This window comes from Bos indicus, chromosome 23, assembly GCF_029378745.1.
Source record: "Bos indicus isolate NIAB-ARS_2022 breed Sahiwal x Tharparkar chromosome 23, NIAB-ARS_B.indTharparkar_mat_pri_1.0, whole genome shotgun sequence".
Lineage (NCBI taxonomy): Eukaryota > Metazoa > Chordata > Mammalia > Artiodactyla > Bovidae > Bos > Bos indicus.
Window position 1 is genome coordinate 12,798,743 of NC_091782.1, and position 20,559 is coordinate 12,819,301.

The 20,559-nt window shown below is 42.7% G+C and overlaps 1 protein-coding gene and 1 pseudogene across 1 annotated transcript in view; both read left to right on the forward strand.

Annotated features, from left to right (window-relative positions):
* Positions 1-3,460: 3,460 nt before the first annotated feature.
* On the forward strand, positions 3,461-6,231 carry LOC109576810 (elongation factor 1-alpha 1 pseudogene; annotated as a pseudogene).
* Positions 6,232-18,442: 12,211 nt separating this feature from the next.
* The window catches only part of CMTR1 (cap methyltransferase 1), a 53,584-nt gene continuing 51,467 nt past the window's right edge, over positions 18,443-20,559 (forward strand). Inside the window, exon 1 of the mRNA XM_019985954.2 lies at positions 18,443-18,610. The gene's annotated coding sequence lies outside the window, so the exon portion shown is untranslated. The remainder of the gene's footprint in view (positions 18,611-20,559) is intronic.

Here is a 20,559-nt window from a genome sequence, read left to right on the forward strand (position 1 = left end):
CTGAAGAATGACAACAATAGATGATTACGGTCTTGTGTTTTTGTGTTATGTAGTTGGCCAGCTACTGGGCAACTCTGGACCTAGGGATCAATGTGTTTCTCACACTGATAACTCTGATATCTTTGTTGCTTTTGAGGAATTTCTATCAAAAATTATTTGTTGATCAAACAAGATCAAACAGAGGAGGTAAGTTGTTTCCATTGTTGGTTCAGGTTTTGCAAACCAGATAGTCCAAATGAGAATCCTTCACCCCACTCCAGTGCTCTTGCCTGGAAAATCCCGTGGACGGAGGAGCCTGGTAGGCTGCAGTCCACAGGGTCGCTAAGAGTCAGACACGACTGAGCGACTTCACTTTCACTTTTCACCTTCATGCATTGGAGAAGGAAATGGCAACCCACTCCAGTGTTCTTGCCTGGAGAATCCCAGGGACGGGGGAGCCTGGTGGGCTGCCATCTATGGGGTCGCACAGAGTCGGACACGACTGAAGTGACGTAGCAGCAGCAACACTCCATAAGGCAGCTTGGCCTTTGGTAATGTGAGCAAGTGTGCAGTCAAGAAGTGTGTTGTTTTCAAACCTGTCTAATGGTTGAAGTAACTGCTACTGGATATTATGTAAGATAATTTAGTAGTGTTAACACAATATAGGCCACGTATAGAGTTACACATTCTGCAAGTAGCACAGGTGCTTTTTTGCACTGTAAACTCTCTTTGTACATTGTCTGTGTTTTGAAGTAAAGGTATAAACGAACACATAGTATTTGTACAGGCTGTATTTGCATATTAATTTTCCTTAGAAAATACTGAGAGGTCTTTTGTTTATTTGTTTGGCCTATCTGTGTGGCTTGTGGGATCTTAGTTCTCTGACCGTGGATCAAACCAGTGCCCCCTGTAGTGGAAGCTCAGAGTCCTAACCACTGGACCACCAAGGAATTTCCCTGAGCATTTAAGGAAACTGGAGGCAAGATGTTCAGGTATGGCCAAGTGAAGAGATCGGCATCTCATTGACCCCAAAAGAAACTGGGACAAAAGCAATAGTTGACATAAAGAAAAAAGTGACAAAACACCCATTTCATTTCCCCAGAAACGAAACAAAATCATACAACAATCTGAGAAGCATTTATGCTTGAAAAACTGCTGAACTTCAGGTAAGAAGAGTGGGAATCTGTGGTTTTCTGGCCTGAGGCTGCTCCATCACTCTCTCCCTCAGCTATTTGATACAGAGGTTCTGAATTTTAAGACAGTCAGGACCAGCACCTTCTCTGCTCTGGTCAGTGGGGACAGAGGATAGTGATCAAAAACACCCAACAGTGTTGTTGATGAAGGGACAGTCTCAGAGGTAGCAGTGAGGAGGGCCAGTGGCTCTACCATCTTAAGGTTGTAGCCTTGGTTGGGGCAAGCTTCCAGGATGAAGCTGCATGCATGCACAGAGATAAGAGAGGGCCCGATCAGCTACATGCTCCTGGCCAACCCTGAAGTTTTGTGTATGTGCAGAGGAAATATAGAAGGGCATAACAATAAGTAAAAGCTGGATAAGAGTGAAAGTTCAGTTCAGTTCAGTTGCTCAGTCGTATCCGACTCTTTGCAACCCCATGAATTGCAGCATGCCAGGCCTCCCTGTCCATCACCAACTCCTGGATTTCACCCAAACTCTTGTCCATCAAGTTGGTGATGCCATCCAGCCATCTCATCCTCTGTCGTCCCCTTCTCCTCCTGCCCCTAATCCCTCCCAGCATCAGAGTCTTTTCCAATGAGTCACCTCTTCACATCAGGTGGCCAAAGTATTGGAGTTTCAGCTTTAGCATCAGTCCTTCCAATGAACACCCAGGACTGATCTCCTTTAGGATGGACTGGATGGATCTCCTTGCAGTCCAAGGGACTCTCAAGAGTCTTCTCCAACACCACACTTCAAAAGCATCAATTCTTTGGCACTCAGCTTTCTTCACAGTCCAACTCTCACATCCATACATGACCACTGGAAAAACCATAGCCTTGACTAGACGGACCTTTGTTGGCAAAGTAATGTCTCTGCTTTTGAATATGCTATCTAGGTTGGTCATAATTTTAAGAGTGAAAATGGTGGCCTAAACTATGAATACACTCCCCCCCATACACAGACCTGTCAGTAGAGGACAGAAGATTGTTTAGTGGCTTGAGGTGGTTGGACAAAAGCTCTGTTTGATCAGTGGCTAGTCACTCAGTTGTGAAGTACATGAGGTAAGTACTTCAGGAAGACAGAAATAAAAATAACTTAAAAATGACAGAAGTTGTAGCTGTATTCTGCTGGAGAGACAGATTTCATGGATTTAGCCCAGACAAGTTACTAGTCAGAGAAACAATAAACAGATAAACAAATAGAAATAACAGTAACCTGCAGGGGGGAATTAGAATTCAGACTCACTACAAGATATCTAAAATGTCCAATTTACAACAAGAACAGCAACAACAAATTATAAGACACACAAAGAAATGGAAATGTATGACCCATACTTGGAAAAGAACAGTTAATATAAATTGACTCTGAGTGACTATTGATACTGAATTTAGCAGACAACGACTTCAAAGAGGCTGTTATAAGGATGTTCAAAGAACTAAAGGAAATTATATTTAAAGAATTCAAAGCAATTATGATCACAATGAATCAATAATAGAGATTTTCAATAAGGAGATAGAAATAATAAGAACCCAAGGATATTCTGGAGTTGAAGAATACAGTAACAGCTCAAAATAATCTATAAAACCAATGCAATCCCTATCCAAATGCCAACAACATTAATTTTTTTTTTTTTTGCAGAAACAGAAATATCTATCCTAAAATTCATATGGAATCTCTAGCAATCAACACGGTGTGGTGCTGGCATAAAGACAGACATATCAACCAATGGAATAGAATAGAGCAGTGGTGTCTAACATTTTTGACACGAGGGATGAGTTTCATGAAAAACATTTTTTCCATGGAATGAGGGGGATATGGTTCAGGCGGTGATGTGAACTATGGGGAGTGGCAGATGAAGCTTTGTTCACTTGCCTGCCACTCACCTCCCGCTGTGTGGTCCCGTTCCTAACAGACTTCAAAACAGTACTAGTCTGTGGCCCAGGGATTGGGGACCCCTGCAATAGAGAACCCAGAAATAAACCCATATGGTCAAGTGACTTAAAAAAATTTTTTTCTTTTAATTGTTGGCTGCATCGCACAGCATGTGGGATCTTAGTTTCCTGACCAGGGATTGAACCCCTGTCCCCCAAAGTGGAAGCATGGAGTCTTAACCATTGGATCACCAGGGAAGTCTCCATGGTCAAGTGATTGTAAATGATTTTTGACAAAGATGCAAGGACCTCAACGGGAAAAGGACAGTCTTCTGAACAAGTGGTGTTGGAAGGCTTCCCTGGTGGTCCAGTGATTAAGAATCTACCTTGCAATGCAAGGGACACCAATTTGATCCCTGGTCTGGGAAGACCCCACATGCCATGGGGCAACTAAGCCTGTGTGCCACAACTACTGAGCCTGTGCTTGGGAGCCCAGGAGCCACAGATACTGATCCCACGTGCTACAACTACTGAAGCCCACGCAGCTAGAGTCCGTGCTCCACTGAGAGAAGCCACTGCAATGAGAAGCCCACACACGTACCTAGAGAGTAGCCCCCACGTCCTGCAACTAGAGAAAGCCCATGTGCAGCAATAAGACTCACCACAGCCAAAAAAATAAAAATAAATAAATAAATCTTAAAAAAAAAACAAGTGGTGTTGGCAAAACTGAATATCCATACGCAAGAAGAGGAGGTTGGACCTTTACATCACCTACAACAATGGACTCAAGATGGATTCAAGACCTAAGTGGAAGAGTAAAACTATAAAACTCAAAATATTACAATATAGGAGAGAATCTTCATGTCATTATACCTGGCAATAATTATTTGGATATGATGTCAGAAATACAGGCAACAAAAGAGAAAATAGATAAATTGGACTTCATCACAATTAAAAACTTGAGCTTTTTTACAACGGGTTTGCTGCCAGGACACATGTGTCGTGAAAACCACCATTAAACCTAAGCAAAAATGGGAAAGGAAAAGACCCATATCAACATCGTTGTCATTGGGCATGTAGATTCAGGAAAGTCCACCACGACTGGCCATCGGATCTACAAATGTGGCGGGATCGACAACAGAACAGTTGAAAAGTTCAAGAAGGAGGCTGCCGAGATGGGAAAGCGCTCCTTGAAATATGCCTGGGTCTTGGACAAACTTAAAGCCCAACGTGAGCGTGATATCACCATTGATATCTCCCTGTGGAAGTTTGAGACCAGCAAGTACTATGTTACCATCATTGATGCTCCAGGACACAGAGACTTCATCAAAAACATGATCACAGGCGCATCCCAGGCTGACTGTGCTGTCCTGATTGTTGCTGCTGGTGCTGGTGAATTTGAAGCCGGTATCTGCAAGAACGCACAGACCCGTGAGCATGCCCTTCTGGCTTACACTCTGGGTGTGAAACAACTAATTGTTGGAGTTAACAAAATGGATTCCACTGAGCCACCCTACAGTCAGAAGAGATACGAGGAAATTGTTAAGGAAGTCAGCACCTACATTAAGAAAATCGGCTACAACCCCGACACAGTAGCATCTGTGCCAGTTTCTGGATGGGGTGGTGACAACGTGCTGGAGCCAAGTGCTAACACGTCGTGGTTCAAGGGACGGAAAGCCACCTGAAAGGACGGCAGTGCCAGTGGAACCACCCTGCTTGAAGCTCTGGATTGCATCCTGCCACCAACTCGCCCAGCTGACAAACCCTTGCATTTCCCCCTCCAGGATGTCTGTAAAATCAGTGGTATTGGTACTGTCCCTGTGAGTCGTGTGGAGACTGGTGTTCTCAAACCTAGCATGGTGGTCACCTTTGCTCCAGTCAATGTGGCAACTGAAGTGAAGTCTGTAGAAATGCACCATGAAGCACTGAGTGAAGCCCTTCCTGGGGACAATGTGGGCTTCAATGTCAAGAATGTGTCTGTCAAAGATGTTCGTTGTGGCAATGTGGCTGGTGACAGCAAAAATGACCCACCAATGGAAGCAGCTGGCTTCACAGGTCGGGTGCTTATTTTGAACCATCCAGGCCAAATCAGTGCTGGATATGCACCTGTGCTGGATTGTCACACAGCTCACATTGCTTGCAAGTTTGCTGAGTTGAACGAGAAGACTGATCATCGTTCTGGGAGAAAGCTGGAAGATGGCCCTAAATTCTTGAAATCTGGTGATGCTGCCATCATTTATATGGTTCCTGGCAAGCCCATGTGTGTCGAGAGCTTCTCTGACTGTCCTCCCCTGGGCCATTTTGCTGTGCGTGATATGAGACAGACAGTCGCTGTGGTGTCAAAGCAGCGGACAAGAAGGCACCTGGAGCTGGCAAGGTCACCAAGTCTGCCCAGAAAGCTCAGAAGGCTAAATGAATACTATCCCCAATAACTGCCACCTCAGTCTTAATCAGCAGTGAAAGAACGATCTCAGACAGTTTGTCTCAATTGGCCATTTAAGTTTAATAGTAAAAGACCAGTTAATGACAACAATGCATCATAAAACTTTCAGAAAGAAAGGAGAATGTTTTTGTGGACCCTATGTTTTGTGTGTGGCAGTTTAAGTTATTAGTTTTTAAAATCACTACTTTTTAATGAAAACAACTTGACCAAAAATCTGTTACAAAATTTGACACCCATTAAAAAAAGTTCAGTGAGAAACCTGTGTCTTCTTTTGGTCAACATTGTAACTCCCTATAGTACTACTTTGGTAAGAGTTGCTCATAACCTATTTCTGGTGAAACAATTTTTGATTTATAGGTTTGTATTTCTAGGGTGGAGCTCAAGGTTTGTTAACCTTGTGTTGAGAACGCATCTGTTTTAATCACATCTTAAGCATTGGTGCAACACTTTCTAAGTTAGGACAGATGAGCAAAGAGTAACTGTGTTTTATATGTAAGCTAGTTTGTAAGGTCCGGAGAAGGCAATGGCACCCCACTCCAGTACTCTTGCCTGGAAAATCCCATGGACGGAGGAGCCTGTTAGGCTGCAATCCATGGGGTCGCTAAGAGTCAGACACGACTGAGAGACTTCACTTTCACTTTTCACTTTCATGCATTGGAGAAGGAAATGGCAGCCCACTCCAGTGTTCTTGCCTGGAGAATCCCAGGGACGGGGGAGCCTGGTGGGCTGCCGTCTATGGGGTCGCACAGAGTTGGACATGGCTGAGGTGACTTAGCTTAGCATAGCATAATTTATAAGGTCAGATTCTATGGTATAAGAGCTCCCATTGCATATAAAATTTTGTATGGTTACATAAATAATGAGTAAATCTATGTCATTTAGTTTCCCAGTTATGAGGATGTGCATTCACATTTATAATATTAAATAGTTAATCTAAAATGTGAGGCTTAAACAGTATTGAGTACTGCCCTGCTGGAGTTAATTGTATACAGATTCTAGGAAATTAAAAGATGCCAGAAGCTAAAAAAAAAACAAAAAAAAAAATTAAAAAATGTAATTCATCAAAGGATGAAAAGGTGGCCTGTGGAATGAGAGAAAATATTTGCAAATCATATATCTAATGAAGAATTAGTATCTGGAATATATAAAGAGCTCCCATAATTCAGTAAAACCCCCAAAGACCCACTGAAAAATGGGCAAAGGACTTAAATAGGCATTTCTCCAAAGAAGATATGTAAATGACTCATAAGCACATGAAAAGATGCTCAACATCACTAATCATTGTGAGTCACTCAGTCCCTCAGTCGTGGCCGACCCTTTGTTAGCCCATGCTCTGTAGCCCTCCAGGCTCCTCTGTCCATGGAATTCTCCAGGCAAGAACACTGGAGTGGGGAGCCATTCCCTTCTCCAAGGGATCTTCCTGACCAAGGGATCAAACCTGGATCTCCTGCATTGCAGGCAGATTCTTTTACTGTTTGAGCCACCAGGGAAGCCCCCAGTCATTAGGAAAATGCAAATAAAAACTATAATGAGATTGCAGTGTCACTTCATTATCACCCCCATTAAGATAGATATTATAAAAAAAAAAAAACAAAAAAATCACTAAAAATCCCCAGAAAATAACAAGTGTTGGTGGAGATGTGGAGAAATTGGAACCTTTGTGCATTGATAGTGGGGATGTAAAATGGTGCAGCTGCTATGGAAAATACTATAGCATTTTCTAAAAATATCAAGTATAGAATTAGCATATGATCCAGTAATTCCATTTCTGGATATATACCCAAGAGAATTGAAAGCAGGGACACAAGCAGATACTTGTATACTCATTTTCCAAGAAATCTATTCATGATAACCAAAAGGTAGAAGCAATGTAAGCACCCACTGATGGATTAATGAATAATCAAAATGTGATATATATATATCACATTTTGATTATATATATATTTGATTATATATATATATATAATGGAATATTATTCAACCTTAAAAAGGAAGGAAATTCTGACACATGCTACAACATGGATGAACTTTGAAGACATTATGCTAAGCAAAGAGAGTCACAAAAGGACAAATATTGTATGATTCCACTTATATGCAATACTTAGAATACAAGTTCATACAGATAGAAAGAAGTATGGTGGTTTCCAAGGATTAAGGGGAGAGGAGGAATAGGAGTTATTGTTTAATGATAACAATTTTGGGAGGATGAAAATGTTCTAGAGATGAATAGTGGTGAAGGTTGCACAACAATATGAATGTACTTAATGCCACTGAATTATATACCTTTAGAAATGGTAAATTATATGTAATATATGAGTTACCTGGAGAAGGCAATGGCACCCCACTCCAGTACTCTTGCCTGGAAAATCCCATGGATGGAGGAGCCTGGTAGGCTGCAGTCCATGGGGTCGCTAAGAGTCAGACACGACTGAGCGACTTCACTTTCACTTTTCACTTTCATGCATTGGAGAAGGACATGGCAACCCGCTCCAGTGCTCTTCCCTGGAGAATCCCAGGGATGGTGGAGCCTGATGGGCTGCCGTCTGTGGGGTAGCACAAGGTCAGACATGACTGAAGCAACTTAGCAACAGCAGCAGCAGATATGAGTTACCACAAAAAGTATAATAACTAAATGAAAAATTCATTAGAGGGGCTTAGCAGCAGATTCTAGATGGCAGGAAAAAGAATCATTGAACTCAAATATAAATTCATAGAAATTACCCAATCTGAAGTTTTTTTTTTAACTGAAAACAATAATCGGTGGTCAAAGACCTGTGGGACAACATCCTACAGACATTAGACATACAACATGTGTCTAATGGTTGTATCCAAAGGGGAGTTGAGAGAATAAGGGGCAGAACTTTTTATAAATAATGGGCATAAACTTCCCAAATCTGATGAAAACATGAATCTATATATCCAAGAATGCAACAAACCTTAAGTAAGATTAATACAAAGAGATCCACTCCTAGACACATCCTAGTCTAGTGTTCAAAGACAAAGAGAAAATCTGAAAGTAGCAAGAGAAAAATGACCCCACATAAAGAGAGCATTAATTAATACAACTGTTGGCTGAATCTCATCCAAAACAAGGGAGAAAACAGTGGGTTGACATATGCAGCGTGCTGAATGAAGAATTCTATATCCAGCAAAACTGTCCTTCAAAAACGAAACCAAAATAAAGACAATACTAGGTAAAAACAGGAAGCATTGCTATGCTCTGTTATAAGATAGACTAAAGGAAATAATTTAGGCTGAAAGGAAATGATACCAGAAAATGACCCAAATCCATAGCTAAAAATGAGGAGCACCAGAATTTGTGTATACGTGGGTTAATATGAAAGACTGTATTTTTCCTTCTTTTCTTAACTATCCTAAAAACCACAAGATTATAACACTGTATTACTATGTGATATATATGATAAAAACTTTGTGAGAAAATTGTGAATGATGTAAAAAAATAAGAACCAGTATTTCTAGGAAGGGACAGAAAACCGTTCAAGACAGTGTGCAACAATTATAATTTCACAACTACTAAATGCTCAAACTACCGCACAATTGCTCTTATCTCACACACTAGTAAAGTAATGCTCAAAATTCTCCAAGCCAGGCTTCAGCAATACGTGAACCGTGAACTTCCTGATGTTCAAGCTGGTTTTAGAAAAGGCAGAGGAACCAGAGATCAAATTGCCAATATCCACTGGATCATGGAAACAGCAAGAGAGTTCCAGAAAAACATCTATTTCTGCTTTACTGACTATGACAAAGCCTTTGACTATGTGGATCACAATAAACTGTGGAAAATTCTTCAAGAGCTGGGAATACCAGACCGCCTGACCTGCCTCTTGAGAAATCTGTATGCAGGTCAGGAAGCAACAGTTAGAACTGGACATGGAACAACAGACTGGTTCCAAATAGGAAAAGGAGTACGTCAAGGCTGTATATTGTCACCCTGCTTATTTAACTTCTATGCAGAGTACATCATGAGAAACGCTGGACTGCAGGAAACACAAGCTGGAATCAAGATTGCCAGGAGAAATATCAATAACCTCAGATATGCAGATGACACCACCCTTATGGCAGAAAGTGAAGAGGAACTCAAAAGCCTCTTGATGAAAGTGAAAGTGGAGAGTGAAAAAGTTGGCTTAAAGCTCAAAATTCAGAAAACGAAGATCATGGCATCTGGTCCCATCACTTCCTGGGAAATAGATGGGGAAACAGCGTCAGACTTTATTTTTTTGGGCTCCAAAATCACTGGAGATGGTGACTGCAGCCATGAAATTAAAAGACGCTTACTCCTTGGAAGGAAAGTTATGACCAACCTAGATAGCATATTCAAAAGCAGACATTACTTTGCCAACAAAGGTCCGTCTAGTCAAGGCTATGCTTTTTCCTGTGGTCATGTATGGATGTGAGAGTTGGACTGTGAAGAAGGCTGAGCGCCAAAGAATCGATGCTTTTGAACTGTGGTGTTGGAGAAGACTCTTGAGAGTCCCTTGGACTGCAAGGAGATCCAACCAGTCCATTCTGAAGGAGATCAGCCCTGGGATTTCTTTGGAAGGAATGATGCTGAAGCTGAAACTCCAGTACTTTGGCCACCTGATGCGAAGAGTTGACTCATTGGAAAAGACTCTGATGCTGGGAGGGATTGGGGGCAGGAGGAGAAGGGGACGACAGAGGATGAGATGGCTGGATGGCATCACTGACTCGATGGATGTGAGTCTGAGTGAACTCCAGGAGTTGGTGATGGACAGGGAGGCCTGGTGTTCTGCGATTCATGGGGTCGCAAAGGGTCAGACACGGCTGAGCGACTGAACTGAACTGAAAGCCCTCATGCCCTAGAGCCTGTGCTCCTCAACAAGAATTGTTGTTGTTCACTCAGTCATGTCCAACTTTTGCTACCCCAGGGACTGCAGCACACCAGGTTTCCTTGTCCTTCACCATCTTCTGGAGTTGAAACCACCGTAATGAGAAGCCAGCACACTGAAACTAGAGAAGGCCTGTACACAGCAATGAAGACCCAGCTAAAAATAAATAAATATTTAATTAAAAAAAAATAGGGCAGCCAAGAAACCACCCTAGTCAAGATTAAAGGACCAGAGAAGCGTATCAAGACTAGGAAATGACTACCTGAGATTGTTGCTGTTCACTTGCTCAGTCTTGTCCTACTCTGCGACCCCATGGACTGCAGCACACCAGGCTTCCCTGTTCTTCACCATCTCCAGGAGCTTGCTCAAACTCATGTCCATTGATTTGGTGATGCCATCCAACCATCTCATCCTCTGTCATCCCCTTCTCCTCGTGCCTTCCATCTTTCCCAGCATCAGGGTCTTTTCCAATGAGTCGGCTCTTCACATCAGGTGGCCAAAGTATTGGAGCTTCAGGTTCAGCATCAGTCCTTCCAATGAATATTCAGGGTTGATTTCCTTTAGGATGGACTGTAGTCCATCTCCTTTTGATCTCCTTGTAGTCCAAGGGACTCTCTTAAAGGGACCAGAGAAGTTTATCAAGATTAGGAAATGGTCACCTGAGATTAATAAGGCTACGAGGCTCCTCCATCCATGGGATTGTAGATTGAGACTGTAAACCCTGCTTACACCCTAATCTTGTTACAGAGCCCACCTCTGAACCACTGTTATAAAACCCTTCATCATATCCTCTGGGGTTGAGACATAGCAGAAGCCTCCCTTGCCGGGCAAAGCAATGAAGTTATCCTTTTCTACTTCATCTAAAACTCTGTCTCTGGGATTTGATTCAGGACCAGTGATAGAGAGGCCAAGCTTTCGGTAACAAAACCCTCTGACACTAGCAAGTAGGTCTGGCTCAGTCTCCTGTGGGGTCACTGCTCCTTTCCCCCGGGTCCTGGTGTGCACAGGAGTTTGTGTGTGCCCTCCAAGAGTGGAGTCTCTGTTTCCTCCAGTCCTGTGGAAGTCTTGTAATCAAATCCCACTGACCTTCAAAGTCACATTCTCCGGGGATTCCTACTCCTCCTGCCATCTCACTGTGGCTTCTCCTTTGTTTTTGGAAGTGTGGTATCTCTTTTGGTGGGTTCCAGCATCTTCCTGTTGATGGTTGTTCAGCAGTTGTGATTTCACTGCTCCCATGAGAAGAGGTGGGTACGTGTCCTTCTACTCTGCCGTCTTGAACCAATCTCTCAATTTTTGAGCTACTACTGTATAATCTTCGTCTGAGGATTAAAAGTCATTAACGGTGATGAAACCAGATAAAGTGTAAAACTTGCCATCTTCTACAACTTACTATACATATTTCTTGAACATCATTTTACTTAACACACAAATTACTTGTTTATCTATAGGTTCATAAAAGCAATTTATTTAAAAACCATACAAAAATTCTTTCAAAAATGTCACTTGGAGCATTAAAATAAATAACAATAGTAATGTATAATGATCTAATGCTATTATAACCACATACATATATACATGCATACATTAGGGAGGAGGAAAACTTACAATAGAATGCCGACCATTGAAGTCAGAAAGAATGATGGAGTTAGAAGGCTACCATTTAGTAGATTATACAGTGAAAATTGATTTGGGCAGGAGTCATCCTCAAAAGCTAAAACTTGTTGGTAAAGGTTTGATGAGGAACAGAACATGCAGATAGTTTCAAAATACTTGTTAATGGAAAATGAAGAAATAGTAATGTCATGGTACAGAAACTTAGACACCCCCTTAAACAGCTGAACAGGTGGTCAACATTACTGTCACTAGTAATGGTACAGAGAGACATCATGCCCCTCCCCTGCCATAAGAGGAACACAATATCATTTCTATACTATCCTTGCCAAGAGTACATGATTCCAGTTTAATCATGAGGAAACATTATATAGCAATTTGGGGGCATTTCACGAAACAGCTTTTAAAAAATGTCAAGGTTATAAACTAGAAACTTTTAGAAACTGTTCCATATTAAAGAGAACTAAAGAGACATTACATAATTTGATGTATGATACTGGGTAGGTCCCTGGACCAGAAAAAAATTTCCAGCTTATTGAGGTATCATTGACAAATTAAATTTCAGCTATTTAAAGTGTGCAGTGTGATGATTTATGTGTGCATTGTGAATGAGTTGCCCTCCCCATGAAATTAACACATCTGTCCCCTCATATATTTACCCTCTTATTTTTGGTGAAAAAATTTTAGTTTTACTGTTTTGGCAGATTTCAATTATACAATATAATATTATCAACTATAGTCACCATGTTATACATTAGATCCCCGGACCTTATCATATTAAAAATGGCAGTTTGCGTACACTTTTGCCAACCTCTGCTTATATTCCCCACCCCACACCTCCCAGCCCCTGGCAATCACTTTTCTACTCTGTGTTTCCATGAGATCGACCGCCCCCCAACCCCCAGATTCCTGATATAAGTAATACCATATAGTATTTCTCTTTGTCTATCTGGCTTATTTCACTTAGCATGACGCCTTCTAGTTATACCTATGTTGCTGCAAATGACAGGATTTCTTTATCCCATTATGTAAGTAAATACCACATTTTCTATCTTTTTTTTTTTAACTTTTTATTTTGATTTGGGGTACAGCCGATTAACAATGTTGTGATATTTTCAGGTGAACAGCAAAGGGACTCAGCCATCACATACATGTATCCATTCTTCCCTAAACCCCCCTCCCATCCAGGCTGCTACATAACTTTGTACACAGTTTCATGTTCTATATAGTAGGTGTTTGTTGGTTATCCATTTTAAATATAACAGTGTGTACATGTCCATCCCAAACTCCCTAACTATCCCTTCCCCCTAGCAATGATAAGTTTGTTCTCTAATATACCACATTTTCTTTACTCATTTATCCAAAAAATTATTTACTACAAAGTACATTATGGGACAATTGGTGAAATATAAATAAGATCTGGAGATTAAAATATCGTATCAGTGTTAACTTCCTGATTTTGATAATTATACTATGGTTAAGGAAGAGAATATCCTTATTCTTGTGACATAAACACTTAAGTATTTAGGGATCAAGAGGTATCATGCCTATATAATTTACTTCAAATGGTTCATAAAAACAATGTGTTTATATTGTTTTCAATTGTTCAGTCACTAAGTCCTGTCCAACTATCCCACCCCATGGACTGCTGCATGCCAGACTTCCCTGTCCCTCACCATCTCCCGGAGTTTGCCCAAGTTCATGTCCATTGAATTAGTGATGCCATCCAGCCATCTCATCCTCTGTAACCCTCTTCTCCTTTTGCCTTCAGTCTTTCTCACAGAAAGGGTCAGGGTCTTTTCCAGTAAGTCGGCTCTTTGCATCAGTGGCCAACATATTGGAATTTAGTTTCAGAATCAGTCCTTCCAATGAATAGTCAGGGTTGATTTCCTTTAGGATTGACTGGTTTGATTTCCTTGCTGTCTAAGGGACTATCACATCTTCTCTAGCACCACAGTTCGAAAGCATCAGCTCTGCACTCAACCTTCCTTACAGTCCGACTCTCACATCTGTACATGACTACTGGAAAAACCATAGCTTTGATTATAGGGACTTTTTTGGCAAAGTGCTGTCTCTGCTTTTTAATACGCTGTCTAGGTGTGGCATACCTTTCCTTTCAAGGAATAAGTGTCTTTTAATTTCATGGCTGCAGGCACCATGAGCAGTGATTTTGGAGCCCAAGAAAATAAAATCTGCCACTGCTTCCACTTTTTTCCCTTATATTTGCCATGAAGTGATGGGACCAGATACCATGATCTTAGTTTTTTTATTGTTGAATTTCAAGCCAGCTATTTTTCACAAAGCCAGTTTAAAATGAAATGTCAAGGAAAAGTAATTGATGATGACAGCCTTGTATTATATTGTTTTACTTGAATTATCCAATGTGTTAGAACACAAATGGTGTGTGTGCATGTGTAAAAATGAATGTGAACTGAAGTGTAATGTAAGCAAAATTGAAAGAGCATCTTACATTTTCCCAGCCTAAAAGGGCATCTAAGCAAGATGCAGCTCTCAATGTCACCAGCTTCCTCTTTTTGTATCCTGTACTCATACTGATGTCATCAAGGAAGAATTCTTATCTTGTGAGTCCTTTTGGAAACTACAAAGGCTATGAACATTTTGAAAAAAGTAAACATATTGTTTACCAAATAAAACTTTTGGGAAGAAAACTTTGTATTCTGCACAGACGGAGCCCCTGAGATGCTTGGTAAAGCATCTCATTTTACTACTTTCATAAGAAGGGAAACTCTTCACATCACTCATTATCTTTCTACGTAGACAAGCACTGGCAAAAAAATTTTTCTAACAGCCCTCAAAAAGAGGTTTTGTCAATAGTCATAAATGCCATCAACTTTATCAGAGGCAGATCTTTGAGTCAAATGCATTTAAAATTTTTTTTGTAAAGAGATGAGAGCAAAATATAAATTCCTTCTGTACCACATGGAAGTTTGCTGGTTTTCATAAAGATATGCCTTCAAGCACATTTTCAAACTAAGGGCAGAAGTTTTACTGGAACAGAAAGTTTAAAAACAAAGAAGGAAAGGAAAATCCACTCTTGGGACATTATGAGAGTTTTGCTTTTCATGTATGGCTTACCTGACATATACTTTTGATCATGTGAATGAGTTAAACCTTTCAATTCAATGTTATGAGGTCAATGTTATAAATGCTTCCTAAAAAATTAAAAAAACATTTTCAGTTAAGTGATTAATAAGGAAGAAACCGGAAGATATGCTTTTCTAAGACAGAGTTGTAATATACAATTCTGTCAAATTTCTTTGGAAAGAGAAATCTGCAAATTTCTAGAACACTTTAGAAGTCTTTCAAAAGTTATTTCTATCTTATGGCTTCTAAGTCGAACCACAGATATGCAGTCCATTTCTTTCTTAAATAAACTGAATCAAAGAGATTAAGATGTTGATCTAACCAAAGATGAATTCATTCATCTTAGAACAAAAAACTACAATTGAAGTTTTAACTCAAACATACTGGAAGAATTCTAGTATTCCTTGAAAAAGCATTATTCTTGCCTTGATTCAAAAAATTGTTGAAGGTTTCATTCCATTTGCAAAAACAAATCTTTTAAAAAATATTTAATTTCATTTTTATTTATTTGGGTGCACCAGGTCTTAGTTGCGGCATGCAGATCTTTGGTCTTCACTGCATCACGCAGGAGTTTTCGTTGCAGTTTGTGAAGTCTTAGTTGCGGCTTGTGGGACCTAGTTCCCTGACCAGAAATGCAACTCAGGCCTCTTGCATTGGGAGCATGGAGTCTTAGCCAACTGGACCACCAGGGAAGTCCTTTCCCATTTTTTTTTTTTTTAAATCTTTGGTCCGTTATCTCATTTCTTTTCCCACACTTGACCTGTTCTAGAACCCTCCCCAACATGCGTGCACAACTTTTTGCTAATATGGATTCCACCACAAAAACCTGTAGGGGGTTTGCCCACACTTACTATGGGGTGGCGCCCCCTCCCTTTTTGACCCCTAAGGAGCCTTACTGCCCATGTGCAGACAGGGAAGTCTTCCTTGATTTCAGGAGAGGTCATTTTATCTCCTTATTTCAGCACAGCTCAGCTTCTGTCCTTGGAGTGTCTGGGGAAAGCAAAACTTCAATTTTACTCCAGTTGAAAAACACCAGCTGTCCAGCCGAGGGGCCCATCCATCTCCTACCTCAGTGCCATTCACTGAAAAAAGAGCAGGCTTATGGGAGAACACATGCTAGTAAAGTAATGCTCAAAATTCTCCAAGCCAGGCTTCAGCAATACATGAACCGTGAACTTCCTGATGTTCAAGCTGGTTTTAGAAAAGGCAGAGGAACCAGAGATCAAATTGCCAACATCCACTGGATCATGGAAACAGAAACAGAGTTCCAGAAAAACATCTATTTCTGCTTTATTGACTATGCCAAAGCCTTTGACTGTGTGGATCACAATAAACTGTGGAAAATTCTGAAAGAGATGGGAATACCAGACCACCTGACCTGCCTCTTGAGAAATCTGTATGCAGGTCAGGAAGCAACAGTTAGAACTGGACATGGAACAACAGACTGGTTCCAAATAGGAAAAGGAGTACGTCAAGGCTGTATATTGTCACCCTGCTTATTTAACTTCTATGCAGAGTACATCATGAGAAACGCTGGACTGCAGGAAACACAAGCTGGAATCAAGATTGCCAGGAGAAATATCAATAACCTCAGATATGCAGATGACACCACCCTTATGGCAGAAAGTGAAGAGGAACTCAAAAGCCTCTTGATGAAAGTGAAAGTGGAGAGTGAAAAAGTTGGCTTAAAGCTCAACATTCAGAAAACGAAGATCATGGCATCTGGTTCCATCACTTCATGGGAAATAGATGGGGAAAGAGTGGAAACAGTGTCAGACTTTATTTTTGGGGGGCTCCAAAATCACTGCAGATGGTGACTGCAGCCATGAAATTAAAAGAATTACTCCTTGGAAGGAAACTGATGACCAACCTAGATAGCATATTCAAAAGCAGACACATTACTTTGCCAACAAAAGTTCGTCTAGTCAAGGCTATGGTTTTTCCTGTGGTCATGTATGGATGTGAGAGTTGGACTGTGAAGAAGGTTGAGCGCCGAAGAATTGATGCTTTTGAACTGTGGTGTTGGAGAAGACTCTTGAGAGTCCCTTGGACTGCAAGGAGATCCAACCAGTCCATTCCAAAGGAGATCAGCCCTGGGATTTCTTTGGAAGGAATGATGCTGAAGCTGAAACTCCAGTACTTTGGCCACCTGATGCGAAGAGTTGACTCATTGGAAAAGACTCTGATGCTGGGAGGGATTAGAGGCAGGAGGAGAAGGGGACGACAGAGGATGAGATGGCTGGATGGCATCACTGACTCGATGGACGTGAGTCTGGGTGAACTCCGGGAGTTGGTGGTGGACAGGGAGGCCTGGCATGCTGCGATTCATGGGGTCTCGAAGTCGGACACGACTGAGCAACTGAACTGAACTGAAGGTCAGACTTGAGTTTATGGGTGTAAAGTTGTTGCAGGCCCATTCTGACTCCAAGTTGGAGGTGTTTCTTAGACTTGCTTTTCATTGCTTTTGTTATTATAATCACTTGTAAGCCCTGCCTCAGAGAATCCTGCTCCTCTGCCTGACTGTTAAAGCGCCTTTGTTCAGAGCCCTGTCCACCTGTAGATGGCAAGATGTGAGAAATTAACACATCCCCTGCCTGAGACTCTCTATTCTAGGAGATCTTTGCAAGATCAATGGCCTTTTTACTTTGTTTTCCTCACATCCCCCCCATAGCTGATCTATTAAAAAAAACCTGGCAAGATAGTTATTTTGAGATATAGTCTGTCAGCTTCTCAGTCAATCAGCTCTCAGAATGAAGTTGTATTCCTTGCCTCAAGCCCTGGTCTCCAGTCATTGGCCTGTCCCGGGAGAGCAGAACAAGCTTGGACTCCAGGAACAAGGTGACACCGAGGACGCTCAGCAAACTTCTGGCCCCATTGGTCTGAAGATCAGAAGAGGAGTTTGGCAAGGGAAGCCCTATGTGTCCATACGGTAAGAGGCCATAGACAGCTCTCCTTCTTTCTTCCAGATTTTACTTCAGTATATGTAGAGGTTGCACTGTTTCTCTATGTTGGAGATAACAGCAGTGAACAACAAGGTTGGGTGTGTGTGCCTTCAAACCATTTTATCCTTTACCTCTCTAAACTTGTTCTTAATCTGTAAAATTAAAACAATTGATTGAGAGAGGAGTTGATGTGATGCCACTTTGCCTTTTCTGTTTTCCACGTTTGTTTCTCGTCCTCTAGTGCCAGAAAACAAGAGACCTGGTTGCTCTTGATTTTATAGTCCTTCCGCGTCGGGTCTTCTGCGCAGGCGCCCTGGACAGGCCCTGGGCAGGGTGGGGCTGAGGCGGCCCCGAAGCCGAGCAGGTCTTCCCCGGGGCCAGGGCCCGCGAGGGGTGGGGGAAGCCGGCTGCCCTGACGTCATCAGGCTGCGCAGCCCGCAGGGCGGGACCCGAGCGCGACTAGGCGGCCCGCGGACCGGGGCGGGCTAGTGGGGAAGCGAAACTGAGGGAGGAGGCGGCGGCTCTGGCAGCGGCTGGGCCAGGCCTGGTGGCGGCGGCATCGGCGGCCTGACCGCCCCCCCTCTCCGCTCCTTGGCAGGTCGCCCTCTTCCCTCAGCGTGAGTGCCGACGCGCGGCCCCGGGTGGGGGGGCGGCGAGCGGGCGGGCACGCGGGGCTCAGCATCCTCACGTCCGCCGCCGCCGCCTCGGCCCCCGCGCTGGCGGTCGTGACCCTTGCCGCCCCTTCTCTCTCCCCTCCTCCCTTATATCCCTCGTCTCTTCCCCCGCGCCCTGTCTCCAGTCCACCAGCCGCTGCTGACACACGTCTCTGCGCACATATTCTTCACACACTCACGTTGTCTACAAATGAGAAGGCTGGCCGGGAGGGACGCGAGCTCATCTCTTGCTTCTTGTGATAACGGGTGGCGGTGCGAAACCCAGGCCTGGGGAGATGGAGAGGGGATCTGAACCCCTTCCCTGGGAGAGCAGCGAGTCGAAGAGTTCCCTGCCAGGGCACATTCTTTTGGATGTGTAGGTCACTTGAGCTGTGGTCGGTTGGCTGCGCGGCCTTCCCCTCTCGGGCCTCAGTTCCTTGCAGTGGCAAAGGAAAAGAGGGTTGGATGAGGTGGTTTGGAAGGTCCAGATCTAGGATGTGTAGGGGCGGAGCACCAGCATCTCCTGCCTTTCGCACACTATTTCCACTCCTTTTCCTGCATCCATCTCACACAGTTCTTGAGTTTCCTGTGCTTCCAGCCTCCCCCAGACGTGCTAGGAATCAGAGGGCCCTTTTTGCTTAGGTTATGGGCCTTGGAGCTGGTGGTGGTTGCGGGGGCGGGGAGGGGGCGGATTTTTAAGACCGTACTTTAAAGTTAAATGTAGCTCAGCTTGGTTTTGTTTTCTGTTTGTTCAGCTTCTCCTGTTCTTCCTTCTTAGGATAGCTCCTGGCTGTGCCTAGTTAAGAGGCTGCCTCCTTAGAAAGGAGGAGATTGTGTGTTGGGTTGGCTGGCTCATCCTTGAGCTAGAGAGAAGTGACACGTGATTCATGTTTGAATCATGAGGGATCAGTGATATCTTTGGATTTCAGCACTGCTGCCCTGACCCATGCTGTTCGCCTGCTCTTGTGTCCCTGCAGCTCCCCTTCCCCAAGCAGTTGCAGGCCAGCTGAGCACCCAAGTGTTTGCTCTTATTTTTGAGTACTTTCTCTTTTCTGAGTCCTCTTATAGCCACTCTGTTTTCACCTACTCTTGTTTTTCAATTTAATCACTCCTTGAGGAATGATTTCAGGAATCTCATTATTACTTCATTCCATCTCATTTCCCCCCCTCATGTTTGCCTCTCATGCTTACACATGGGCATGGATGATGGTGACACCGTGCCTCGCCTCCTTCCATTCTCTTTTTCTGGAGGCGGGTTCTTGTTCTTAAAATTTCTGTTTTTGTACCTGAGTCCTATGATATAATGTCTGGTCCTGCTAACTTTCCCACTCTTCCATTTTTTCAGTCAAGTCAACCACTGCTTCCATTCCTTACTCCATTTAAAAACTTTCCCAATTCTCCCATGTTTTCAAACATCCTGAAGTAAACCAAAAACCAGTATTTGTATCATACTGTGTAATCTTTTAATTTTCCTGGTGAAATAATAATGGCGATGGAGTAGCCTTTCTGGGATAGTCTTTTCACCTTGAAAATATTTGTTGATATTCATTAGGTTTCATGATTGATTTCCAGTGTACCTTATCATCACACGTGTCCCTTGTTGCATCAAAACTATAGACTAGCAAGTACCTAAGGCCTTTTTTTCCCTTGTGGCTTGTGGAGTTGATCCATGACTTTTTAGCATTTGACACCAGTGGCCCAGAGACCTCTGGGTCGGTGAGCACCACATTTTCCAGTCAAACTGACAGCTCTTATTGAAAACCAGAGCTTGGCTAGCCTTCCTGGGTATCATTCTGAGGAAGAAGCTGTTCAAGCACTGGCACTGGGAGCTGTTTGGAGTTGCCAGCTTTCATCCCATTAATGGTTTACTCTCTGGAATTCCCTGCTGTGATCCTAGTGTCTCTGACCAGGGC